The 27,046-nt window shown below is 44.3% G+C and overlaps 1 protein-coding gene across 3 annotated transcripts in view; it reads right to left on the reverse strand.

The window, feature by feature from the left end:
• RASD2 (RASD family member 2) overlaps window positions 1–27,046 on the reverse strand; it is a 100,279-nt gene that overhangs the window by 14,944 nt on the left and 58,289 nt on the right. For 2 of the 3 annotated variants that reach the window (XM_075938012.1, XM_075938016.1), the window contains one exon: window positions 4,950–5,006. The gene's annotated coding sequence lies outside the window, so the exon portion shown is untranslated. Of the gene's footprint in view, window positions 1–4,949; window positions 5,007–12,026; window positions 12,214–27,046 lie in introns of those variants that run through there. The other variant, XM_025178929.2, reaches the window with a different exon arrangement.

Consider the following 27,046-nt stretch of genomic DNA (forward strand, 5'->3'; position numbering starts at 1 on the left):
AGAACTCTTCCGCAAAAGAGTTCTTGCACAAAATCATGCCAATGTAGACGTAGCCTTAAGTGTCACGTTTGTTGTAGTGGTGACTCAACACTACGACTAGATGCTCTGGGCATATTTCAACTAACTTGCTGTCATCAACAGGATAGCCATCTCCAAAGATGAATTTTACCAGTGTCTCTGCCCTTCCCATTCTGAATTACAGGATGGATCATGCACTGAGTAGAAAGATATCCCCAAACTAACAAATCAACTTCTAGTTCCCAGCTTGGCTTGTGAATTCCTATAGCTAGCCCATGCACTCTCCATGTCAAGGCACCTCCATAAGGTGAAAACCCAAGACAGATAGTTTCTATTGGCTCTATTCTTTTGATCATGCATACATAAGGAAGTAGATGATTTCTGCTTATTGTGCCCCAGTTGCCAAAAGGTGACTCCTCTACTCCTCATTGCAACCCTTTTTGAACAGGTAGGGATAAGAATGCGAGGTCATGAGTTTATTTTTGTACTGGTGGATTATGCTACCTGCATTCCCTTCTGAAATTTTGTTGCCTCTGCCCTAGCATTTTCCTGGGTTTTTCTGTGGAAATCCTCACTGATTGGGGGGAAGAATTTCACATCTCAAATGCTCCAAGCGTGACCACTGTTGAAAGTAAAACCACTCCAGAGGGTGGAGTGGGTCTTATTCCCCTTCTTCCCCCCAAAAGACTGACGAAGGGAGTGATCCAGTAAGACCCTGCCCAGTATGTTCAAGTTTGTGGAACAGAGGCCAAAGACTGGGAGCAAATGCCCCTCTATATTTTGTTTGCAGTATGGGAAATACTGCAGGCCTGCCTGGGCTTCTCCCCTATTATGCTTCTTGATGGGAGGCAGCCTCTTAGACACAGAGTGGGAAGCATAGTTAGGGTGTGTTGGGAAGCACACCCCATGTGCTCTCCCAATAATCTCCAATACTCAAATAAGGGAACGGTTAGAAGCTGGGGGCTATCTTGCCTGTACTAACCCCTTGCAGCCCAACAAACCCACATGCAATAATAAAATGAGGCTAGAGCCAGGAACTTCCAAATACTTCCCAGCTCAAAGAGAAAGCTCCTGCACAAATGGCAGGGATCACATGAAGTGCTCCATTGAGTGGGACCAGTAGACTATGAAATCTATTGCTCAAATCGAGAAAATAGTTATCACATAAATCTGTGAAAACTCTGGAAGGTTCAGGAAAACCTCTTCATCCACCTGAAGGAAAGCAAAGAACATTTAGCTCACTAAGCCGCCTGTAATAGGGGTAGGAGAATTACCACTTGAGAATAGGTCTCTGATGGGTGGAGAAGGCAAACAGCATCATGAAAGTATCCATGGAAATGTTCTTCCTACTATCAGAACAAACCTTTTTTTTAAACTTGATGTATCTTATAGGGCCAAGCTCCTCCAGAAGTCACATTCCATCCCATAAGGCATAAAACCAATTAGTTCAGGAACTATAGGAATTTGAAGATTGAGAGTAATCAAAGAGTCCTGTAGCCCTTGATGTAGTCCAGTAGTTGTGGGTAGATTTCTGTCACAGAAATGTTATTTCTGAATTTGATGCATAACTGATGCTTCGAGTCAATGATCTTCTAGTGGATCGCCTCAGTGAAGCCTGCTTCATCACAACATTAGATTTAACTAAGGGCTACTGGCAAATTCCCCTTACTTCCAAAGGAAAAAACACCTGCCTGACTTCACTGGGTCTATTTCAATTTTTTTAGCATGCCTTTTGGTTTGGTTTTTACCATGCTCCAGCTACCTTTCAAAGGCTGATAGATCAGAAGTCCCATCATTTATTCTGTAGTCTACCCTGATGATGTGGTTCTGTAAAGTCAATACAGCCCATCCACTTCCAAAACCTTTCAGGTGTCCTTCAAGCCCACTAGGAGGCCATTTAACAGCAAATCCAAAGAAGTGCAGGGAGGAGAAATGGGAAACAAAATATTTGGATATCTAGTAGGGAACAGAAAGGTACAATCCTAGTGGATAACACTGAGACCCTAGCAAACACTACTACATCAAGAACTAAAAAGCAGGTCTAGGCATTCCTAGGTGTAATCAGGTCATACAGAAGATTTGGACCAAACTTTGTCTGATTGACTACACTGTTTATGACCTTGCTGAAAATAATCAGACCCTTGACAAGTCACATAGTCTCCCCGGTGTCAATACTGTATTGCCCATCCTCAGTTTTTCCTGAGAATTCGTTCCATGCCCTGACATCTTACACTGTGCTGTAGATACAGTGTTGTCCTAAACCTTTTATGGGTAAGAACATCCTACCCTCTAGAAAAGTAGGAAACTCCTATTCTGGGAAACCTGATACTTGTTCGTTGAGAAGGAATGTCTGGTTCTAAACTGAGATATACAGGCAGTACCTGATTGGAAAACCCTTTGTCTTGGTCATTGACCATGCGGCTCTAAGTTGGCTCCAAACCATGAAAAACTCAAGTGTCCACATGACATACTGGCACTTCACCTTTACAGCCTTTTCAGTTTTGAATAGAGTGTTGACATCATAATGCCAACTTCCTGTCATGAACTGAAGATTACTATGGGCCCCATGGTAAGTGCCTGACCGACCACTCCAGGAGAGGGGGTATGTGAAAATGTAAGGGATAGTAGTATTCCTCTGGGGTCAAAGGCCTATAGCTGGCTGACTGGCTAAGCAGCCCCACCTGCTTTACCTGGGGAAAAGATTGGCAACTTATTACACTATTCCTCATAAAAGGAGCAGAAAATGGAAGAGAGGCTGCAATTCCTGCCAGAGGCTGGAACAACCTTAAGAAACAAAGGGACATAAGATAGACTGGGAAAAGGCCTGTTAGAGCAAAAGGCTCAGAGGTCAGTGCCATGAACCTTGGCTTGAGGCACTTGTGGGGTGATAAAAAGATGGAGGAAAAAGAAGAAAGGGATCTAATCTGTGAAGACAAGGTGGGGAAATGCTGTGAATTTTTTATCTTGTTTTCATTAAGGCAGCTTGGAATAAAATCCACAGCAATTAAAGGGAGCCGAGACTATCCGCCTGGATTTTGAGAGAGGGACCCAGGCAGAATATCCCCAGAGAGAGAGCTGACGCCACAGCCTGGGTTCAGCCAGAAGAGGGTGCTATAAAGTAGACCCGATCCTTCACACTCCTTTCCTGCAATAAGACCAGGTCCTTCAACTGCGGAGTCTCCCCTGGCATACTGACATATACTAGATGGTGGGGACTGGCTAGCTCAGGACATTCTTTTTTGAACTGAGATATGATGCCCTTTACTCTAGGTCACCAATTCAAACTGAATCCAGGTCTATAGGAACCAAAATCCTGTCACTATGTGATGTTCAGTGGCCTAAATAAGAGGAGCACAGAGGGGCTACCACCCAATTTCTACCAGATAAAAATCAAGAACCCAAAATCATCACCCAGAGAGACCGAGAAGAGCTAGGTTTGCTTAGCCTAACAAAAAGGCGGCTGAGACAGAATAGGATTGCCTTCTAGAAATATACCAGAAGGGTAAACACTGGAAGTATGGCTAGACTACACGTTTCTTGGAAAAAGGTATGCAAAATGTGCTATGCATTTTGTGTACCTTTTTTCAATTATGTTGGAAGAGGCTTTTCCATCGTTTGGCCCATCTAGACTGGGTCAAATACCAGAAAAATCCTCTCTTTCTGAAGCCCCCTTCTTCCTCATAGAATGAGGAATACAGGGGCTTCCGAAAGAGCGCATTTTCTCTTCCACAAAAAAAAGCGGAAGAGCAAACACGTTCCCTGGACGCGGTGGAGTTTTTTCAGGATGCCTCCAATGTTTTGAAACCTCCCTCCCCCTCCACAGTCTAGCTGTACCCCTGAAAGGGTAAAGAGCTATTTAAACTAACAGACAATACTGACACAGGAACAAATAGACCTAAACTGGCATAGGTGGTGAATTATATGGGCTCATGGTGCCCTGGCACCAGGAATATTCCTGGCCCAGAACCGGGCTCTACCAAAACTCATCACCTGCTGCCCCATGTGCTCCCTGTATCCCCTGGCACCCTGTGTGCTCCCTCTGTGCATCCCCCAGCCCCACCTACTGTCCCCTGGGGAAAGGAGGAGCAGTGTCTCCATGCCACGCTCTCAGGCCTGCCAACAGTGGGGGGGGGGGGGGGGCAAAGTGGGCAACTTCCTCAGGGCCTGGCAATTCAAAAGGGTCTGGGGCTCCCAGCTACTGCTGCACAAAAACCAGCAGCCATTATTTGGTCAGGGCCTGCAAAAATAATGTTTCTTCCTCCATAGACTGGCTCTGCAGCAACGAACACCTATATACACTGGCCCATGAGACCGCGATCACTCACTCATGCTGGTGCATAAATTAAGTTGTCTCTGCAGCAGAGCATGCTGTGGATGATGCAGTGGTTGCGGATGAGCAAACGTGCCATGCTCGTTTCAGCTCTGCCTTGAAAAAATAGGTCAGCAGAACAGAAAATGCACCAATAATGGTCAAGGGAAACAGAACAAACATAGTGATGGGAGAAGATGCATGTCCCAACTTCACCAGAGGCTTTACTAATAAAGGAGGAGGGGCATGGAGAAATGAAAGGCGATAGAACAGCGCATCTCAAACTGACTGGTTCCAGATCTAAACGACAGACAGAAAGCAAGTGACTTGCTCTGTAATATTCTGCATTTGTGCAAAAGCACAAAATGGCAACTGCAGGCAGGATCCCCCATTTTTAAAGATGCAGTACTCCCAGAACCTTTCACACTAATTGCTACAGGATCACAATGGGGCCCCTCCCCACGTAGGATACAGCACTGCATAATAGGCCAGGTGCAATAATAGTTATTTCTTTACTTCTTCTGAAGCATTGGTCTGGATGCTGATTTAATGGACTAGTGGTCCAATGAGTGAGACCCATCTATTATCTTAACAAGGAAAATGAAAATTGCCTGCCACTCACCTCTGATCACAATTAGTTCAAGACAAAAGATGTTCCAAGTTCTCAGTCACCTTTTCACTGCAAACGCAAGAGAAATTAAATATTTAAACCAGCTTTTCTCTCTTCTCCCATTCATTTTAAATCCTCTTTATTATTCAGTGTGCCAAACTCATCCCCCCCCACTACGCTTGCATTCACTTCAATTGCTTATGGCACTTGCCTGAATAACTGCAAAGTTATTACAAAGAAGACAGCAAACTGCATCTCTTTTCACTAACCCCTAGGATTGCCAGTTTTGTCTGGAAGTATTCCTGGACTGCTTTACTCACAGGACAACAATTAAGGGCTGGCAACCATGTCACACATATTATAAGCAGCAAAAAGTTGGGCAGACATAACGATGAGACACCCCCCCCCCCAGCTAATTAATCGTGATGAAGGTCACTCAAAGAGGGGGTGGTATTTACAATCAATCACAAATATGAGGAAATAAGTGGGTATCAACAGTGTTAACCTAGAATGAGAGGAAAGCTGAGATGCAAGCCTGGGAGACAGCCAAAGTTCTATTTCTGGCCCTACCACAGACTTTGTGTGCAACCTTGGATAAGTAATTTGATTTCTCAGTGCCTCACTGGCCTTGAGTGTAAAACAGAGCTATAGTTACCTGTCTCACAGGGAGATGCTATAACACTGATTGAAAAATGGAGGAACAATTTTGTGAAAAATTCTGAAGTTGTTTCTAATTCATGCAGTTTGAAATTGAACATTTTTTCATTAAAACAACAAAAATAAAAGTTCTTCCCCCTCCCCCCCCCCCCCGTTTCTCTCATTTGATCACCAAGGGCATAAAATTAAAGCTATCCAGATTTTACTTCCTCCCCAAAGTACAGACAGCTTTTTTTCCTCTTTTTGCCATTCTAGCTTTTCAAAAACCTTTGCCCATATTTGAAAAGTTACCTTGTAGCAGAGTTAGAATTTCATTTGAGCGTTCAGAAAGGTTACAGAGTGGAGAATGAAAAGAAAACAGAAAAAATGAAAAAATACACACCCTAAATCATCAACAATAGGAGGTAGGGAAAAAAAAGAGAGAGAAACAAAAACAAATTCAAAAGTTTTGACAAGAAAGTAAAATGTCTTGCAAAGGTTTTCAGTTTTAAAACAAGCCATTTTTCATCAAAGATGTGCTGAAAGAAAGTTTTCACTGATCTCTAGCTGCAAACCTAAATTAGTTTATGTTTGTAAAGGTCTCTGAGGGCATGTCTACACATCAGGGCAAAATTCAAATTAAGATACGTAACTTCAGCTATGTCAATTGCGTAGCTGAAGTCAAAATAGCTGAATTCGGCTTTTGGTGCTGTCTACACATCAGGGAGTCGAAGGAAGAATCCTCTTCCTTCGACTTCCCTTACTCCTTGTGAAATGAGCGTCACAGGAATCGGAGTAAGAAACCCTCCAGCTCAACATTATTTTGAAATAATGGTTTGCTGTGTAGACGTGCACTTTGTTATTTGGAAATAACACCAATTATTCCAAAATAACGCTGCTGTGTAGACATACCCTGAGGTTCTTGGATAGAAGGTGCCAGAGAAATAGAGAGTATTATTCTTCCCCTATCCAAGGGAGGGCTGTACAGCTAAGTGTAAAGAAGTCAGTATATATACTGGGCATGTGAACGACTAGTCGACACAATAGTCGACTAGCCGCTTTCCCCACCTCTTGATGCCTCTATCAGAAAGAGGCAGCAAGAGGGGGAAGGGAACGGGTTGCTTCAAAGTGGCAGTGCTGGGTGGTGCCCAGGGTTAGCTGGGGACTCTCCCGCTGACCCTGGGTGCCCATGCTGCACTGCTACACTTCAAAGGCAGAGGTGCCCTTATCGACTAACCGAATAGTTGATGCAAATTTCATCGACTATTCAATTAGCCAATTAATCTAAATTTAACATTCCTAGTTTAGAAGCCATCATGAAAGTATAGAAGCAGGCATAAGTCATGAGTTTCAATCTCTTTCCAAACACCCATTTCTTCCAGAAAACAAGTATGAATGTGGAGCCAGGGATGGTGTACACCACTCTCTGCTGAGTCCTTCAGCTCGGTGACTGTAGGCAAGCAGCATGGTATGAGAGGTTCCATAGACAGTCCTCCCGGGGGCTTCTGCTCTCCAGGAACTGCAGCAAGGGTAAATGGCAGCTACCTAGTCTCTTCCACAGTTCTGTTTCCACAACACTGGTTTATCTAGGTATTTCTCCTTGGCACTCCATTTTGTGACCCTACTTTCCCCCTCCCTCACAATCACTGCCTGTCAGGGTTGGAACCTTCCAGAAACATACACACACACAGAATGAGAAGCGACGGTCTAGGAAGGAGTACGGCAGAAAGGGATCTAGGGCTTATAGTGGACCACAAGCTGAGTATGAGTCAGCATGTGATGCTGTTGCAAAAAAAGCAAACATGATTCTGGGATGCATGAACTGATGTGTTGTGAGCAAGACACGAGAAGTCATTCTTCTGCTCTACTCTGCACTGGTTAGGCCTCAGTTGGAGTATTGTGTCCAGTTCTGGGCACCGCATTTCAAGAAAGATATGGAGAAATTGGAGAGGGTCCAGAGAAGAGCAACAAGAATGATTAAAGGGCTAAAGAACATGACCTATGAAGGAAGGCTGAAAGAATTGGGGTTGTTTAGTTTAGAAAAGAGAAGACTGAGGGGGGACATGTTAGCAGTTTTCAGATATCTAAAAGGGTGTCATAAGGAGGAGGGAGAAAACTTGTTCATCTTGGCCTCTGAGGATAGAAAAAGCAATGGGCTTAAACTGCAGCAAGGGAGGTTTAGGTTGGACGTTAGGAAAAAGTTCCTAACTGTCAGGGTAGTTAAACACTGGAATAAATTGCCCAGGGAGGTTGTGGAATCTCCATCTCTGGAGATATTTAAGAGCAGGTTAGATAAATGTCTATCGGGGATGGTCTAGACAGTATTTGGTCCTGCCACGGGGGCAGGGGTCTGGACTCCATGACCTCTCAAGGTGCTTTTCAGTCCTAGTATTCTATGATTCTATGAAAATGTTTGGTTACAACATGAGCTTGAGGAACCGAGGAAGGAACGGGGTAAAGAGATGAGCAAAGGGGATCACTTGAAAGCATCAAAACAAAAGCATAATAAAGATGAGGGGGTGGAAAAACAGAGACAAAATAAACGGAACAGAAACAAGCTGAAATACATGAAAAATGCATGAAGCATTGACTAAAACACCACAGCCTTCTGCAGCACATGTGACGCTGTCTCTGGCAGGTAGTTCTATTTTGGTCTCCATTAAGAAGCCAGGCAGTGCTGGCTGCCGCTACATAAACGGGGACAGTGTAAACACTCAGGCTCCATCTGCCTTGCAGACTGGAGGCTGGCCCGACTGGGTGGGGAAGCAGCTAATAAGAGAACGCTTCTCTGGAACCTTGTTTTTTAAAATCTATTCAAAACACTCCCTCCCCTCCAACCTGTGGCTCCAGGAGATGGTGGGGGCAGTATTTCCAGAAATATCTTTGCAGATAGATTTGGCAGAGTTCCTGTTAAAAGAAACTGCGTTCTTTGTGACAGAGACAGACCACTGGTGGTGGATGGTGCAACTGAGGGCTAATCCCTTTGGCTCTTCCCTAAGGCTGCGTCTAGATCGGCATGATTTTCCGGAAATGCTTTTAACGGAAAAGTTTTCCGTTAAAAGCATTTTCGGAACAGAGCATCTAGATTGGCATGGACGCTTTTCTGCAAAAGCACTTTTTGCACAAAAGCGTCCGTGCCAATCTAGATGTGCTTTTCCGCAAAAAAAGCCCCGATCACCATTTTTGTGATTGGGGCTTTTTTGCGGAAAACAAATCTGAGCTGTCTACACTGGCCCTTTTGTGCAAAAGCTTTGTGCAAAAGGGACTTTTGCCTGAACGGGAGCAGAATAGTATTTCCGCAAGAAGCACTGATTTCTTACAGTAGGAAGTCAGTGCTTTTGCGAAAATGCAGGCGGCCAGTGTAGACAGCTGGCAAGTTTTTCCAGAAAAGTGGCTGATTTTCCGGAAGAACTGGCCAGTCTAGACACAGCCTAAGGGTATGTCTACACTTGCACCTTAGTTTGAGCTAGGGATGCAAATGTAGGCATTCGAAATAGTCAATAAAGCGGGGATTTAAATATCCCATGTTTCATTAGCATGATCTCACTGGAGCATTACTCCGAATGCCTGCTGTTTCGAAAGTTAGTGCCAGGATGCGTTAGTTCGAACCAAACCCCTTCGTTCGAACTAACGTTACTCCTCATTTTTTGAGAAGTAACGTTAATTCGAACCAAGGGGCTTGGTTTGAACTAACACATCAGGGCGTGCACTTTCACTTTCGAAACTGCTGGCATTCGGAGTAACGTGCCGGCGAGATCATGCTAATGAAACATGGGATATTTAAAATCCCCGCTTCATTGACTATTTCGAATGCCTACATTTGCATCCCTAGTTCGAACTAAGGTGCAAGTGTAGACATACCCTCAGACTTTCTCCCTGAAGTCAGTGACTCTGGACCAGATTTTTCCTGTTATTAAGTATAATTAATCTCTTTGTTATCCCCCTTGGCCTCCTCCCTAAAGTGGCTTCACCACCATGTTACTCCAGTGTTATACTATTGCAGATCCACGGATTTCACCTTGGCACTTGGTTTCAATGGAGTCACACCAGAGTAAAAATAGTTTAAATATGGCAGTGAATCAGGTCCATTGCTTCAGAGATGTAAGTGAATCTCAATTACCCTCCCCTTTCTGTCCCATAGAACTGCTGGGGTATCTCACAGCTGTGCCACTTCTATGTAATAATTACAATAACTGTTCTTTACCTACCAAGTTTTCTTTTTATTATAAAAATAAGGGTGCCTTTGGGATAAATAAATGCCTCGTTACTTTGACACACAATATTAAATACCTCTGATTTTTAAAAATTAAAGTCTGTGATTAAGTATAATTCCTGGAAAAAGAAGCACTCAGAATCACTGTTTGTCCCTTTTTTGTTCTTGCTCTCCAGACCCTATTCCCCTGCCCCCCCTTTTTTTTGTTCTAAGCATAGCAATAATGTACTTAAGATGCAAAGCAGAAGCCAAACTGATAAATAATAGGAATGCTTGAAATTCTGTTGTCTTTTACTAATACCTCAAAATGCTTTACAAACACCCAGGAGTTTAGCCTCAGACCTTCCTTATGATACAACTACACAAATCTGTGTCTCTTTTGACGTATGAAAACCTGAAGCGGAGAGGCAAAGTAATTTGTTCAAAGTCACACAGTGAATCAAGTGGGACTAGAAATCTTGTCGCAACCACTCTCCATCCTGTGTCTGAACCATAAGATCGGGTATAATCAGCACAGAGAGAGGAGGTAAGGAAAACTAATTGCAAAGTCTGAACATTTACCCCGGGAGGCATGTTATTGCATGAGTGAACAACGGTTCATATGGTATGAAAGTTAGGAGCAGGGGAAATTGATAATTTGTTTGGAACAAATCCATTTGTCCAGTTGTTATCAGTGTTCCCTCTAAGCTGTGCAACAGCCCAGCTTCACAGGTGATCACTCAGCCCTGCCCAGTCAGAGGCTCAGGGCTCCATGCATGGAGCTGACTGACTGGGCAGGGCTAATTAATCACCCGTGTAGCTGTGCTGCTGCACATCTTACAGAGAACACTGGGTGTTATAATACAGTATTTTCGACCACAGTGCCACCCATAAGGGTTCAAAAAGTGTAAGTCAAATCTCTCCCGATTATGAGACTAAAACCAACATGTTTTGGGTTCTTTTCATTGTTTGATTTTTGAGCCTTTAGGATACCTTGGGAGTCACATTTTCAAATGTGAAATTAAAATTAGCCCTTTGAAATTAAAAGGGCTAAAATAAAAGCCAAGGTTTCAAATGAAAGGCCTAATATCACAAGATGTGCAATAAAATCAGAGCTGGCAGTGCTAAAACAGAGCATTATATTGCTACATAGACGGTGAAGGACACTCACCAGAAGCACTGTTCAAATTTGTTTGTCCCCTGGATTTGATCTCAAGTTTGAACGAGCCGCAGGATTCAATGTGGAACTTACCTGCAAGTGCCAATGTTCAGAAACCAGTGCTGCTCCAATGTTTGAAGCAAAATGCAGGACAATGTAGCACTTTAAAGACTAACAAGATGGTTTATTAGATGATGAGCTTTCGTGGGCCAGACCCACTTCCTCAGATCCAATAGTGGAAGAAAGTAGTCACAACCATATATACCAAAGGATACAATTAAAAAAATGAACAAATATGAAAAGGACAAATCACATTTCAGAACAGAAGGGGGATGCGGGGGGGGGGAGGGGGAGGAAGGAAGGTACATCAATTCACAGACACTTACCTTCCTTCCTCCCCCTCCCCCCCCCCCCCGCATCCCCCTTCTGTTCTGCAATGTGATTTGTCCTTTTCATATTTGTTCATTTTTTTAATTGTATCCTTTGGTATATATGGTTGTGACTACTTTCTTCCACTATTGGATCTGAGGAAGTGGGTCTGGCCCACGAAAGCTCATCATCTAATAAACCATCTTGTTAGTCTTTAAAGTGCTACATTGTCCTGCATTTTGCTTCAACTACCCCAGACTAACACGGCTACATTTCTATCACTGCTCCAATGTTTGTGAGCTTACCTGCAAATTTGATCTGAACTTCAAGCTTTGAATGAAATCCAAATCAGGACGAACATGTCCCAGTTTCAGGTTTTATAATGAAAGCTACAAACAGCTGTGCCAACATGGGGCCAACTTCACTATAACATCACTCTTTCAATGAATAGCTTTCAAGGCCAGAAGGAACTATTTTGATCATGCAATTGGGCCTCCTGTATAATTGGCAGTGGAATTACATCCAGCAATTCCTGCATCAAGACTTAATAACTTGTGATCAAATTAGAGCCTATATGAAAATGATGTAAATTGCTCCCACTCTGACATAGCAGTGGTTTGTGCATGTAAGTGACAGTACAAGGTTCAGGGTCATGGGGAATCAGACCCAAAATGCATTCTATGTGTTCTGGATCAAAGTTCACAGAACATACTTCAGAACAGTTACTTTTTACCTTCTTTTTGCTTCCATATATTCCTGACCTTCCTCGGCTTTGGGAAACTTCTCACCTCTTCAAATAATCCCATAGCAATCCAATTAGCAACAGAATTTTCTGCTGTCGGTGGTGAAAACTACTGGATTAATAAAGGCTCCCACTAGCAGTGACCACCACTGTCGTTAGAAGTGGAAGAGGACTGCGTCTGTGAAATGAACAGCGGAAACCAATTTAATTAGTGTCAACCTAACCAACAGGAGTCCCACTCTTTGCAGTGCCAGAACACAGAGCAAATGAGGTCCAATTTATAGAGGGATTAGAACTCTTGGACAAATTAGTGAAAATAGATGAAAATTATGAGCATTTGTGCAGTGCAGCATACCATTTTACAGCTAATTAGGCTACAAACTGTGTATAGTCACCTCTGCTGCACATAATCTACCCTTGGCTTCAATGGTCCTAACCTTACCCTATTTCTCCATTTGTTGCTTATTTCCCTGTTCTTGTCTTAAGAAAAGACTATAGAAAGAAAGTTAATTAAGTTAATATTGACTTTTTGGGGAAGATGAGGGAAGATTATCTCTAGAAAGGTTATTTAACCACCTCGAGAAAAAAACTAGCCCTCATTGCCAGGTTTTTTGAAAAGCACTTTATTCTGTTTTAATCCCAGAGAAACAGATATACAGAGAGATACATACTGCATTTCAGTTCTGCCTGGTTGGTAACAACACTTGCTCATTTTGGACTGAAAGCCAAAGACATCTACAAAGGTTGTGTTACGTGGAATGTTGAGGTGAGGTTGCTACTCATGAAACTGAGGTAACGAATAGCTCAGATTCTTAGGAGTGGGGAAACTTTTTTAGGTTGGAGGCTGTTGACCCACAGAAAAAAAATCAGTCAGGGGCTGCACACAAGTGAGAAACAAAAACAACCCTCCCCTCACTGAGATGGCTCCAGACTGAGAAGGAGAAAGATTCTCCCCACCAGAGCCTAAAGGGGGACCAGGGTAGCAGGTTTTATGTGTTCCATCCCCCTGGGTGATGGTGTGGGGCTGAAGCACCAGCATGAGCTCTCCAGTGCTGGGGGGGATCCCCAAGCCTCAGTGGCCAGATCCAGGGTCTCCAAGCCTTAGGTTCCCCACCCCTGGCTCAGATGGAAAGACATTATACAAACTTCCCATTCACCCTACCAGTGCACCTCAGTCCCAGCCTCCTGCTAATTCATTCCGAGGTTCTCCTCCCTGTTTTACCAATGCTCCTAATCATGACCTGCAGGTTCCCTACTATTCTAGCCCTGAGAACCCCTCCAAGAGCTCTGCCATGCATTTAAATCCTCACTCGCATCACCCCCTGCTTTTCCCCTCCCCAGAACCCTCCAGCTCACAAATACAGCCCTACCAATGAACCTTAGTCCAATTTTACAGTGCCACCTGATATTAACAGTGTTGTTGACTTATGCAGTTTTGTGAGCCACATAATATTTGGTACTCTTCTTACAGCCCCAGATCCTAATTAAAAAAAAATTATTAATGTGACGATGTGAAAGCCTCAGATTTTAAATTTTAAGACTGCATTTAAATTTCTAACCCTCATTGTTGCCAAGAAAAGTTTGAAAACATGATACATTTTTTTAGACAGGAAAGCATGTTATGATTTTAACCTGTGACCACTTGTTGCCAACATTCATACTTCTTATTACTGAACTCTGCTCTTTAATAATAAACTTATTATTATTTTCATAATAAATATGGGTCAGTGCTGTGCTGCTAGGCAAAGTGCTGATCTTGAGTTAAGTCTTACAAGTGAGAGTACAGCTACACTGCCGCTTTTTTCGATACTTTTGTTGGAAGAGGCTTTTCTGACATTTGGCTCATCTAGACTGGGCCAAATGTTGGGAAAAAAAACCTCTTTCCGAAGTCCCCTTATTCCTTGTGGAATGAGGAATACAGGGGTTTCTGAAAGAGCACATTGCTCGTCTGGAACAAAAGTGGAAGAGCAAACGAGTCCCTGGACGCGGAAGAGTTTTTAAAACTATTGTAGTTTAGCCGTACCTTTAGTGTGTATTGTTCCTTTGGGGACAGAGGACCAGTTATTCTTAGATGATTCAGTGGATATGTGGCTGGATGCTGTAGGGCAGTGGTTCCCAACCTTTTTATACCATGGACTGGCAAACCCATTCACAAACTTTTGGCAGACCGGTAACATTACGGGTTCACCAAAATATGTACCCCAGCCCTGGCCCCTAGAGCTGCTGCAAACAGGCGGCTTCAGCTTTGGCAGCCACCTGCCGCATGCCTGGGGTATATCCCAGCCCTGGTCCTGGAGCAGCTGACATGGGTGTGGCCTGGCAGCATACCACGGCCCAGCAGCCAGCAGTTCGTGGCCTGGCATCAGTCCGTGGACCAGCGGTTGGGCATCACTGCTGTAGTGAACTCTGAGTATCGTGGGTTGGTGTGTACAGGCCCACCAATGGAATGAGCACCAAAGGGGCAGTTGCCCCGGGGACAAGGGCCCAGCTGCCCTTGCTGCTACTGTGACAGTGGCAGGGGAGCCTGGGCCCTTTAAATTGCCACTGGAGCACTGCATCGTGTGCTCCGTGCAGCTAATGGCTGGCTGCCTTGGCCCCACCCCTTCTGCCTGAGACCCTGTCATGATCATGAGTGTTAGCCAGCAGCTTTGGGACTAAGGAGTTAACCTTACCTAAGTCAGGTAGATTCAGCCAATAGGAATGTAGGTAGGAATCTCAAACTAGGACAAAGGAATGTTTGGTTTCTCCCTCCTGTGTCTCTGGGGTAGTTTCTCTCCAGCTAGAGCTGTGGTTCTCAACTGGTGGTCCATGGTGACATTTTCGGTGGTCCACAGGAACATTGTCCAAAGTCGCATGGCGCGAGCAGGCACCGCCATTAGGCTGTTTTATGGCTTGTTCACAAGCACGCAGCATGTCATCCATAGCGTCACCTAGGATGCAACCGCGTTGTGTTGCCAGTAACTTCCTTCTGAGGTTCTGAGCATCGGTGTAGCTGTTGCCGTCGTGCTGAGCGGTTGCTGTGTCGTTCGTCCTGTGCTACATGTGCTGGAGGTGGTCGGCCTGGTGGTCCGTGGACTGAAACGAGTTGAGAACCACTGAGCTAGAGAAACCAACCCTTCCTAAGCAACACCCCGAGGTAGAAACTGTCCCAGAGACAAAGGAAGGAAAAACCAAACATTCATTTGTCTTAGTTTGAAATTCCTACCTACATTCCTATTGGCTGAATCTACCTGACTTAGGTAAGGTTAACCCCTTAGTCCCCAGGCTGCTGGCTAACCCTCATGATCATGACAGACTCCAATGCCATCTGGGGGCATGCAATTACCCCCCACACCTTGCCCAGGGGCCCACAGAAGCAGTTGGCTCCCCTGGATGCGTGGCTGTCACGACCAGTATGGAGAAAGCGAGGTCTGGAAAGCAGTGCATGTACTGCCAGAGGCGCTTTGTTTCAGGGAGCTGATTCACAGCATAGAGAGACAAGACTGCTTCATGAAAAGAACAGGTAGTGGTGCGGTGCTTCACAGCTCTGGGTACCCCAGGGAGCATCACTGCTCTCATGCTCTGCCCCTCCCAAACAAAGGAGTTATTTTGTCCATCACCACAGCATATGCTCTGCTCTCTCTCCTTCATACACACCCAAAGTTTTCTACTGACAGGGAGATGGAGACTCGGGAATTCAAGTTGTCATAGCAACCTCAGACTCTGCAGTTCCAGGGTTATGTAACCATAAGCAGGTTTGGAAGATGCAGTGGGGTACTTGCCTTATGACAGAAGAATTGCTTTAGCTAGTTACACATAAACTGAGTGTTATGGGGTTAAATTGAGGCCAACTGTTTGCCAGAGCTTTGGCACTTCCATACTGGCACAGGCATGGGCATTTCAGAACAGCACCACCTTCTGCCAGCAGGCCAGCCCCATTATTGGAAAAGTATCAGTGCAAGCCATTTCCCGCCACGCCATTGGCCAAACTTGAACATCCACAACTACGTGTTACACCTCTGAATAGGTGCACGTAACAAACAAAGAGCCCAACCCCACCACCGTCACTGTGGTGAGACTGAAGTGAAATGCTATTGGACCAAGTGGGTGTGTTAATGCCACCAGGCTCTGCACTTTGTGTCTGCTTCATGGAAATGTAGCTCCACAGCTCTGAGGACACAAAGCACAAAGTCTAGGAGTAATCGTGATGGTTTTTTGCTCTTTGCCAATTGGACACTTGGAAATTTAGATGCTCAACTGTGAAGAAGCTGTTCTCTGCTCATCCCTCATGAAAGGAGAAAGGCAGAGAGAAACCAGGGACTATGTCAATCTGCACGCTGAATCTCCAAGTGGATCTGCTGGAGCATGGTGGTGCCTGGGGCATGATCAGGGTTTTGCTTGCTTTGACCATATTTTTTAATTGCTTCCTTGGGGTAGGGGGTGGGTCCTGTATTTTCAGACAAAAAGAACAACATGCATCTTTTGTTCTAGAGTGGCAATACTCAAACTTTGGGGATTAGGAGCCAAATTAGCCACCAACATTCCGTAATAGTGTGAATTCAATGTTTCATTTATGATAGTGCTGTATAAAAGTCTCAGAAAGGTAGCCATGTTAGTCTATAATTTTTAAAAACGAGTAATCCTGTGGCACCTTAGGCTATGACTCCACTGCACTCTAAACTTGAAATAAGATATGCAATTTGTGCTGTGCAAATTGTGCACTTATTTCTAGTTTATTTTGAAATAGGCTATTTTGAAATTTGGTGCTTTCTACACAGCACCAATTTTTGAAATAAAGTGCTTTTCTGAGACATCCCTTAATCCTCATGGAATGAGGGTTACCGGGATGCCAAAATAGCATGCCCGTTATTTCAAAAAAATATTTTGAAATAACGGGCGGCTTGTGAAGATGTGGGGAAGCTATTTTGTGATACCTCTGGTATCCCGAAATAGCTTTGATGTGTAGACATACCCTTAGAGACTAACAAAAATATATATAATATCATGGTGATAGAAATGTAGCCGTGTTAGTCTGGTGAAGCTGAAACAAAATACAGGACTATGTAGCACTTTAAAGACTAACAAGATGGTTTATTAGATGATGAGCTTTCGTGGGCCAGACCCACTTCCTCAGATGAGTTGGAATGGAAATAACAGAATCCAAGTACTTCTTTTATTTTTATTATATATAAGTTTGTATATATACAAAGTTATATATATATCTTTAGATGCTTTTATTTCCACTCCAACTTATTGGATGAAGTGGGTCTTACCCACAAAAGCTCATGATACTATATATTTGTTAGTCTTTAAGGTGCCACAGGACTACTCATTTTTATAGTGCTGTATATTCATATTTAAACCACAGAACAAGGGAAATATTTAGCTTGTATGTATAATTCTCATAGCAAAATGACTGGCCAAATATTATTATGTTATCAATTACAATTGGTTAAGAGCACAATAAAAGCATCCTGATTGGTTAATAATGAAATCATGCAGTGTTGTAATATCACGTGCTTCAAAGAACTGCAGGAGACATGTTAAAGAGCCATTTGAGGCTCAGGAGCCTCAGTCATTCAGGGCATCTAGATGATTTTTTTTTTTCAGATTAAAGAAAACAAAAAGGCAAAGAATTCCAAAGTCACTGTGACATAGGGAACACAGTGACTCTAACATCCTGCGTCTGAACTAAGCTAAAACTGACCTCCAATATGGACAGCCTCAAAATGAAACACAAGATGAGTGAGGTCATATCTTTTATCAGGACCAGCTTATTATGTTGGTGAGAGAGACACAAGCTTTCGAGCTACACACAGCTTTTCTTTAGATCTGGGTTATGTACTCAGAGTATTATCACAACACTGCAGATAGTCTTAAAATGGACAACCAAGCTGCTTCCTTAGGGATTTAAAGGGCCATACACAGAAAAGAGTTTTAGCATAATATTAACACAACAATGTTCCAGATTCATATGATTAGAAGAGAATCTCAGCTTTCGTTTAAAAAACAAGGTGTTTAGACTGCATGGTTTCAGAGAAAAAGCTTAGAAATGTGACCCAAAGTTCATCCTAGAAGCTCTGAAACCAGATGATAAATAGGAAGAAACCCACCTTCTTCGAAAAATCTCATTATTTGTAAGCCAATCGCATGATCTTTGAGGACCCAACTTATGATTCTGAACACTTGGGGTTGGCCAACCCATCAACCACTACAGGAAGTGGAGCTGTAGTGCTAACCATATAGGCATGGCATATGCAAAAGCTTTCTCTCTTCTCACCTTAATATTGCAACACCCTTCAGTGCAAAGGGCCTACCAAAGACACTTACATTCAGTTAAATATTCAGTGAACATGGCCCACTAGCTGACTGGCTAAGCCATCAATCCTTTAACCATCTGTTAGTTCTGTATTTGCATGAGGAAAGCCTTCTGGTTTCTCCAGTGTAAGTAGTAACCCCTATCCCACTGAAGTTCTATCTGCTAGCAGGTACAGGTCTGTTCCATTACAAAAATAAGCACTAGTTCATAGGCTAGGGCATTTTGTCAGCATTCAGACATGGATATTTACCATGCTGGTCTCTGCAGTTAAACCCTACAGGGATCCCACACGTTGCAGTCTTGTTGGATATTTCCAGGCTGTGGTGATACTCTGCAGGCATAGAGCTGACAGAGAAGCCTTGGCAAGCTGACACAGGGTGCAAGTCCACATGTTCATCTATTCCAAACAGTGCAGAGATAAACAAACTGTCAGGCGCATCCCGTAACAGCTAGAAAAAATCCCCCAAGCCCATCACACAGGTTAGCCAAAGAGGGAACTGAAAGGAAACATGTGCCACACCACAACCTGACCTAGCTGGGATGGCCTGAGGAGAAGCTAACAGAAAGGGAAGGAGAGAGTTCCACACACTGGAAGGGGTAAGGTGTGAATGCAAACACAAAAACAAAACAAAAAAACTTCACACCACCCCAAGACCCCAAACACTGCTGTTTTAAAATTCCCTATTTCCTTGTGTGATTCCTGTCTGTGGGCCAGCCAGGTCGGGACACATCTCCTACCTTACACAAGGTGGGGCCAGTTTGCATGTCACCACCCTATCAGGGCAAAGAGGAGTGAAAACCATGTCCCTCCCTTCCTGTGCACTGCCCACTGGAACAGGGTAAGTTTACTGGGCAGAACAGGCTGTGCTATCCTGCTCCTTTCTACCAAGCATCTTTGGAAAGGTTTGTACAATCCTTCCTAGAGGGGCAGGGTGGCTCTGAACAATCCTTTACTCAAGGCTGTTGATTAAAGGCACAATCTAGGCCTCTTCATTTTATGCCCTCAATAGGCAAATAGAAAGTCAATTTAGCCTTGCCTTGGACAGCTGCTGAGCCTCTAATCGCTTGCAGATGGTTGGTTTTAGTTGTGAAGCACAGCTGCTTCTCGAGCTGGAAAGGCTAAGCATTGCCTGGTTTTGCAGCGAGGCTGAAAGGATGTTACACATCTTTTTGCTGGTGGCTGTGTAGTAGCTCAGCCCAATCTGTGCTGAGGGGATCTCTGTCCTAATGCCTCTTGCAACATACGTTCTCCTTGAGATGGCCTTGGAAATCAATACTGAACAGCAACAGTAATGCAGACATGGAGAGTAACCACAAGAATTAAATGCAGTGCCACGAGGGGCCATTTCATCCTCATTATAGCAGCTCTAACAGACTGATGACGCAAGTAGCTGCTGTGATACTGCAATATGTCACAGGTGACTACAGCATTATCATACTAAGTTGGAATCAGTCAAGAAACATGTAACTATCTGTTCTAGGAAAAACTTTAAAAAAACTTGGGCAAACAATGCTTCTCTTTCATGCTCTTTCTGCTTCTATGAGCCGTTGTTTAAGTGGCACTGAAATTTCAACTTCTGTCTGTATGGTGGTGGAGTCATCACTGGAAAATACGCCTCAGATGAAGAATCTGGCCATTGTCTTCGTCGACCATCTTTCTGCATCGAGCCATCTTCCTCACCAATCAAGAGCCTCAGTGATTAGCTACAAGCCCCAAACTGGACGTGAGCATGATACAGAAATCAGATTGTGTGTATTTGAGGAGTAGGAGGATGCACTGAGACTTTTCAATCTCCTCTTCAGCATTTTTCATTTCCATCAGAATCAAAGTGTCAAGTTCTAAACACAAAAAGTCTGTGGGTGAATTCCATAATCAGATGGACTTCAGAAACAGCTGAACTGCATTCCAGATAGGCTTCTTGCTGTGGGTTTACATGGGAGCCATCAATGCTTTTCATTGTTCCCAGCCTCTCTATACTGAATACCCTGAAATCTCACGATCCACACAGTGATTTACAAGTACTTGACACTAGCCATTTTAATTTACCTTGATTTCTAAATTCTCCTTCACGTGGGAGTTTAGCAGGGCAGCGTTATGTCTCTGTAGTGCTCATTGTCTGCTGTTGTCATGGGCAGTAGGGTATATCAGGAGTAGGTGCTCAACCCCAGTAGCTGCAGGGAATGGTTGGTTCCTAGCCATTCTGGAGTTGACCTCCCTTAGCATGAAGCCCTGTCAGGAGTGGCATGGAAACACACAGAGAACAGTACTCAAGCACAAGCGCTGAGCAGCAAACAGATCCACTCTTCTTAGCTGTCCCCAGATGTTGGGAATGGGGCAGATTTTACTTGAGATGTCCATTGCTCACCATACAGAGCAGGATTCTTTATAAACTTTGCTTCTAGTACACTTTGGGGAGCTTTATGAATTACTTCTCTCCCTGCCCATCTCCTTCCACTCTCTTCCATCTCCCAAACTCCTCTCTTACCTCCAGGTGCTGGGATGATGCTGGCTGTCTCTTGTTGCAGCCTGGCACCTTTCCCCAAGGAAGCTCTGCTGCTTTTCCTGACTCGCTTTGAAACCAGCTTGGCTGTTGCAGCCTCCAGGCTTCAAAAGAAAACCCTCATTAACAGAAAAGGATTTCTCTTGCCTCAGAGATGGGCAGTGAATATCTTTAAACACAAGATGTGCTAATTGGCACCATCATAATCCTGCTTCCTGGGCTAGCTACAGCACACATGACTATTGGTAGGAAACACTGGCATGAAAAACAGCTTGGCACACCTCTAGCACTCAGAAGAAACACTATGCCAACTTTAACCCTGAACCCAGGGCATGCTCTAGGGCTCAAGTCAGGATACATGGACAGATAGGGCTACTATACTAGATGGGGCTACTATACTGGCTGGATAACCAGGTGGGTGCATAACTGGCTGGATAACCATTCTCAGAGAGTAGTTATTAATGATTCACAATCGTGCTGGAAGGGCACAACAGGAGTTCCACAGTTTTGGGACTGGTGCTGTCCAATATCTTTATCGCTGATTTAGATGACGGTAGGAAGTACGCTTCTTAAGGTTGCAGATGATACGAAGCTGGGAGGGGTTGCTTTGGAAGATAGGGTCATAACTCAAAATGATCTGGACAAACTAGAGAAATGGTCTGATGTTAATAGGATGAAGTTTAATAAGGACAAATGCAAAGTATTCCACTTAGGAAGTTTCTCACATACAGAACAAGAAGTAATTGTCTAGGAAGGAGTACAGCAGAAATGGATCAAGGGGTCATAGTGGACCACAAGCTACCTATGAGTCAACGGTGTGACACTGTTGCAAAAAAAGCAAACATGATTCTGGGATGCATTAATACGAGTGTTGTGAGCAAGACACAAGAAGTCATTCTTCCGCTCTACTCTGCGCTGATTAGGTGTCACTTGGAGTACTGTGTCTAGTTCTAGTACCACATTTGAAGAGAGATATGGAAAAATTGGAGAAGATCAAGAGAAGAGCAACAAAAATGATTAAAGGCCTAGAAAACATGAGCTATGAGGGAAGACTGAAATAATTGGGCTTGTTTAGTTTGGAAAGGAGAAGACTGAGAGGGGACATGATAGCAGTTTTCAGGTATGTAGAAGGGTGTTACACGGAGGAGGGAGAAAAATTGTTCTCCTTGGCCTCTGAGAATAGGACAAGAAGCCATGGCTTAAATTGTAGCAAGGGAAGTTTAGATTGGACATTAGGAAAAACTTCCTAACTGTCAGGGTTAAACAGGATTAAATTGCTTAGGGATGTTGTGGAATCTCCATCACTGGAAATATTTAAGAGCAGGCTGGATAGACATCTATCAGGGATGATCTAGATGGTGCTTGGTCCTGCCGTGAGGGCAGGGGACTGGACTTGATTATCTCCCAAGGTCGCTTCCAGTTCTAGTATTCTGTGATTCTATGATTAATAAATTCCTTTTGTGTGTGGCTCTGGCACACCTACACTTGGAATATTGAATTCATTTGTGGCCATTTAATTACTAGAAAGATATTGAAGGATGTTTAGAGAAGAGCAATAGCAGTGATTAAAGTGCTGTAAGTATTGATTTATAAGCTGAGACTTTCAAAGGAGCCTAAGGAAGTTGGGTTATTAATTCCCATCAAAATTCAATGGTGTTGGGTACCTAACACCTTTAGTCCTTTGTAAAAATCTCAGCCTAAATGCCTGATCCAACTCCACTGTAGTTAGTGGGAGACATCCCATTGATTTGAATGGAGGAGCTGGACTGGGTTCTCATGTCTACACTAGGAAATTATTTTGAAATAATAATCCATGAAATAACAATTTTGAAATAAGCTTATTCCCGAGTACAGATTTTGAAATAACCAGCCCGTTATTTTGAAATAACGGGCTTGGTAGTGTGGAAGCTCTGCTTATTATTTCGAAATAAGGAAGGTTATTTTGAAATAACTCCCTAGTGTAGATCAGGTCTAATTGTGCTAAGTACGTAGGGTGATCTATTAGCTCCTGCTGGACCCTCATCCATTAGGCAGCCATGTCTGCTTCTGAGGGCAGCAGTGCTCACCTGTCCTCCTTAACAGATAATGCCTCCTGCATTTTGCCCCACTTTGTGCTTGGTTTCTGATCTGACACATGCCCTGCTGCCTAAATCCCAGACTGTTCCTTCCGCATTCCTTCTCCAAAATCCACACTGGATTTTGTATTCTATATCCACACTGGATTTTGTATTCTATATTCTAGCAAAAGCCTCTCTCTAGTTCTGGGCCCTGCCCAAGCTTTGTTTTCCTTTGGAGTTTGAATGGGGCTATATTTCCAGACACTACCCTGCTAGCTCCAGTGAGCTGGACTGGGTTCCAAAGTGAGAGCAATAAACCTCTTTGAGGAGGAAGAACTATAGAAACTAAGAGCGTAATACCAAAGATGTGAGGAGGCTTCTCTGTGCTGCCATATGCTGTGGCATTGCCAAAAAAGGGAAGAATTATTTACAGCCCTGTCCCCAGACGATCACTCTTTCCATTCTCTCTTGCTCACTTGCAGTATCTCGGTCTCTTTTCCCTGCAGTCAGATTGGCAGCAGCACATCAGTCACTCTCTGACTCAGTTTGTCATGATAGTTTCACCCTCCCCATTATTTTACCCTTTATTGGTTTCTTGTATCCTGGATGTTATTCTGTTCCCATCACCACATGGCAGGCATAGCATAGGCATGTACAGACTGGGAGAGCAAGAGCAGAACAAATGTGGATGAAAGCCACTACTGTCCAGGGCTGGCTGGCATGTGACGCAGGCTTTGGAGCTGCTTTAATTCACAGCAGCCTTACAGGCTATGCCTACAGGCTGTGATACAGCCCAGGACTTTTGTAGCAATAGACACTACTCAGACTCCCCAGCTCCTGCCCCTGGCTCTGCACCATCCCCCCTACACTGAAGTTAGCAAGGGGCTTGATAGAGGACCAATTCTTCCCCAACCACTTGTAGTGCCTTTACACCCTCTACACCCCTGATGCAGCATACATGGGCTGGAACAAGTGTTTGGGGTGGGGAATCTCTAACACTTGATTCTCAGAGCTGATGAGCGCTGGCAGCTCCCACTGAATTTTAAACTTTAATCTTTTAGTAGGAATAGACGTTACCCCTCTGCCACATCCAACTCCACCTCCCCATTACCCACCTACTGCTGTATCCAATTCAGATATAGCTCACTCACACACACATCCACTGTAGCATCTTGCTGAATCTTTGGGGGGAGGAGTGGCTCAGAATACCTGTCAGCAGTGATTCAATTTTTAATTTTTGTTCCTCATTAAAATTCCCCCAAGGGAACTTTGTAAACAAACAAACAAAATTAAAGAATTCAGGATGAAATTCCATTTCAATGGATTCCAGCTACCTCCTGAAAAGCCACAATGGCTTCTCTACAAAAATTCTAAGCCTTCAAAAACCACCCACCTTTCAGAAAGCTTGGAGAAACCTGAGTGAGGCAATACGTCAGCTGCAGAGAAAAGGAGTTGAAAGCATAGTACAATAGATGCCATGAGCATGTCACTCCAACAGCTTTGTACTGGTATGCTACAAGTTACATAACAGAGCACAAGGCCCTGATGAAGCTCTGGAATGATTAGTGACAAAGTTACAATTGCTGACTAAGGATTGTGCATTTATGGATGTGGATGAAATTATGCAGGGCAGGAAGTGTTTAGGACAAATTTATCATAATAAGCAGAAAGCTGAGCTTGATTTAACTGAAACTGTGCACACTGCTAGATCGGCCCAGACCCATCTCCAAATCTGTGTCTAAAGAAGAAATGGTATGTGCAGCAGCTAGCTAACTGGGCAGCTATCTTCAGGACCCTTGAATGTAAACACTGATGGTTTGCTCTAATCACATTTTTTTTCCTATTCAGATAGCACTAAAAATGATCTATAGACTTAATTGCTGACAGGCATTCCCAGCAGGCGTGGTAATAATTCTCTGCACAACAACACAGACTGTTGCTGTAATAACCTACCAATTTTTCAATCCTTTCTGGTGTTGTGCCAATGCTGCCCCTAATCTGCAAGATCTAGTGTTGGCATCCAACGCCAAAGGAGGTTGAAACACAGGTTAATGCTGAATCTGTCATTGTAAAACATTTGTTTACCAAAAAATGCCAGACCAGACTCTTGCACCCAGGGCAATGGTTTTCATTTTTTATCCAGCCCATGCTGTTGCTTCCTTCTTTTGGCAAATCAAAAATTCCCCATTCACTAGCAGATGCTTGGTGAGTTAGAGCTTCCCTTTTCCAGGCTTGGATTCTGCAGCTGGCTGCTTGACGGCGATGCTTCCTTTCCACTGCCTCACTAGTTTGAATGTGTCCATATGGATCCAGTTGTAGGAACAAGGATTTAGCGAGAACTCCCAAGTGTTCAGTTTCCTATGGGCATGCCTAAGCTTAATCAAAGCCCATCTGATAAGGCCTCAGTCCTTGATCAGAAGTTTGAGCTTGGATCAGGTGACATTTTTTAAGTAGAATAGTTGAGAGAGGCATGTCAGGCAAATACCCCTGCCATACATTCTCAAAGGTGGCAAGGGAAGTACACAAAGCAAAAGTCTGGTAAAAGTCCCTCATTATCCCAGAGCTCATCGGCCTGTAAGATCTCAAGAAATCAATGGGATGCTCTCCTAGGACTTCAGCTGGCATGGGATCAGGACCCAAAAATATTCTTCCCTCTGCCCTTTTGCCAATACCTTCTTTTAAGGACTGAGGCAAAGAATAAAAATCCTTCAAGTAACTTCATTCTGTTTCTTAAAAACTCAAGCCAAACCCAGTGCAGCCATTTTCTTTGCTTAGCCAAAGCTATGCTGGAGGCCTACACACTGGCTCTTCAAATTCTTCTCTTCCATCACACCTAGTTCAAACTTCTCACCACTGCCATTGAAGCCCAGCTTCACTTTGTTCCTCCCAACTTATCCACCTACCTCGTGGCTCAGCATCTGTCCCCACCATGACAGCGAGGATCTTTGCCGCTAATCACAGCTGCCTGGTTTCTCAGTTTCTCACACATCTGCACCTTCTTCAGCGCTCCCCTCTGTCCTTCAGAGAGTCCTTCCTCAGCCAGGTCAGGTCACCTGCTTGTACATATCCACCGTGGCAACACTGGGAAAACTGGCTGACTCAGGGTATGTGTACACTGCTATCAGAGATGTGCTTGCAGCTCAGGTTGCCATAGCTGTCATTGAACTAGCATAGCTAAAAATAGCAGTGAAGAAATTGCAGCACGGGCGTCAGAGCAAGTTGTCATCTGACCACCTGTCCAGAGTCCCCAGTGAGCTTGTACAGTCCACGTCACTGTGTCATCACTGCTATTTGCAGTCCCGGTAGCTAGATTAAAACGGGAGCACGGGCCTGCCAACCCGTGCCACCACAATCGCACCTCTGACTGCAGTAGACAAAGGCCTGGTCTGCACTATGAAGTTAGGCTGATGTATAATGCCTCATGTCAACCTAGTTGCACATATATTTATGCTTAAATTTGTCTCCTACCAATGCACCTTGTGAACTCCAGTGCCCAGAGGCCAGGGAGACGAGAAGCTCTCCTGCCTAGCATTAAAATCTCACATGTTCTTGAAATGCCTTTTCCAGATTGGTCAGTTTGATGAGCCCACCTCAGGTTGCCAACTTTCTGATTGCAGAACCAAATATCCTGCCCTGCCCTGAGGACCCGCCCCTTGCTCACTCTGTCCATTACTCACTCGTTTTCACCAGGCTGGGGTAGGAGATTCAAATGTGGGAGAGGATAAAGGATCTGACTGAGGGTGGGGTCAGGGATGAAGGGTTTGAGGTGTGGGAGGGAGCTCAAGGATGCCTCCCCCCCACAGACACCACCCTTGCTCCTTCCCTTGGCTATGGTTCCCAGCCCACGGGAGCTGTGGAGCTGGTGCTTGGGGCAGAGGCAGCATGCAGAGCCTCTCTGGCTGCCCCTGAGCCTGCAGGCCACAGGAAGATGCCGGTCACTTCCAGGAGCCACACTGAGCCAGGGCAGACAAGGAGCTTGCTGTAGCCCTTCAGAGTCACTGACTGTATTTTTAATAGCCCAGTCAGCAATGCTGACTGGAGCCACCAGCGTCCTTTTTTGACCAAGCATGACTTGGCAACCCTAAGCACACCTAGCAGCTCTTTGTTGGTGGTATTGGATCTCCTGTGGGGAGAAGAGGCTGTGCAGGCATAGCT

The sequence above is a fragment of the Pelodiscus sinensis genome, chromosome 1 (genome assembly GCF_049634645.1).
Source record: "Pelodiscus sinensis isolate JC-2024 chromosome 1, ASM4963464v1, whole genome shotgun sequence".
Lineage (NCBI taxonomy): Eukaryota > Metazoa > Chordata > Testudines > Trionychidae > Pelodiscus > Pelodiscus sinensis.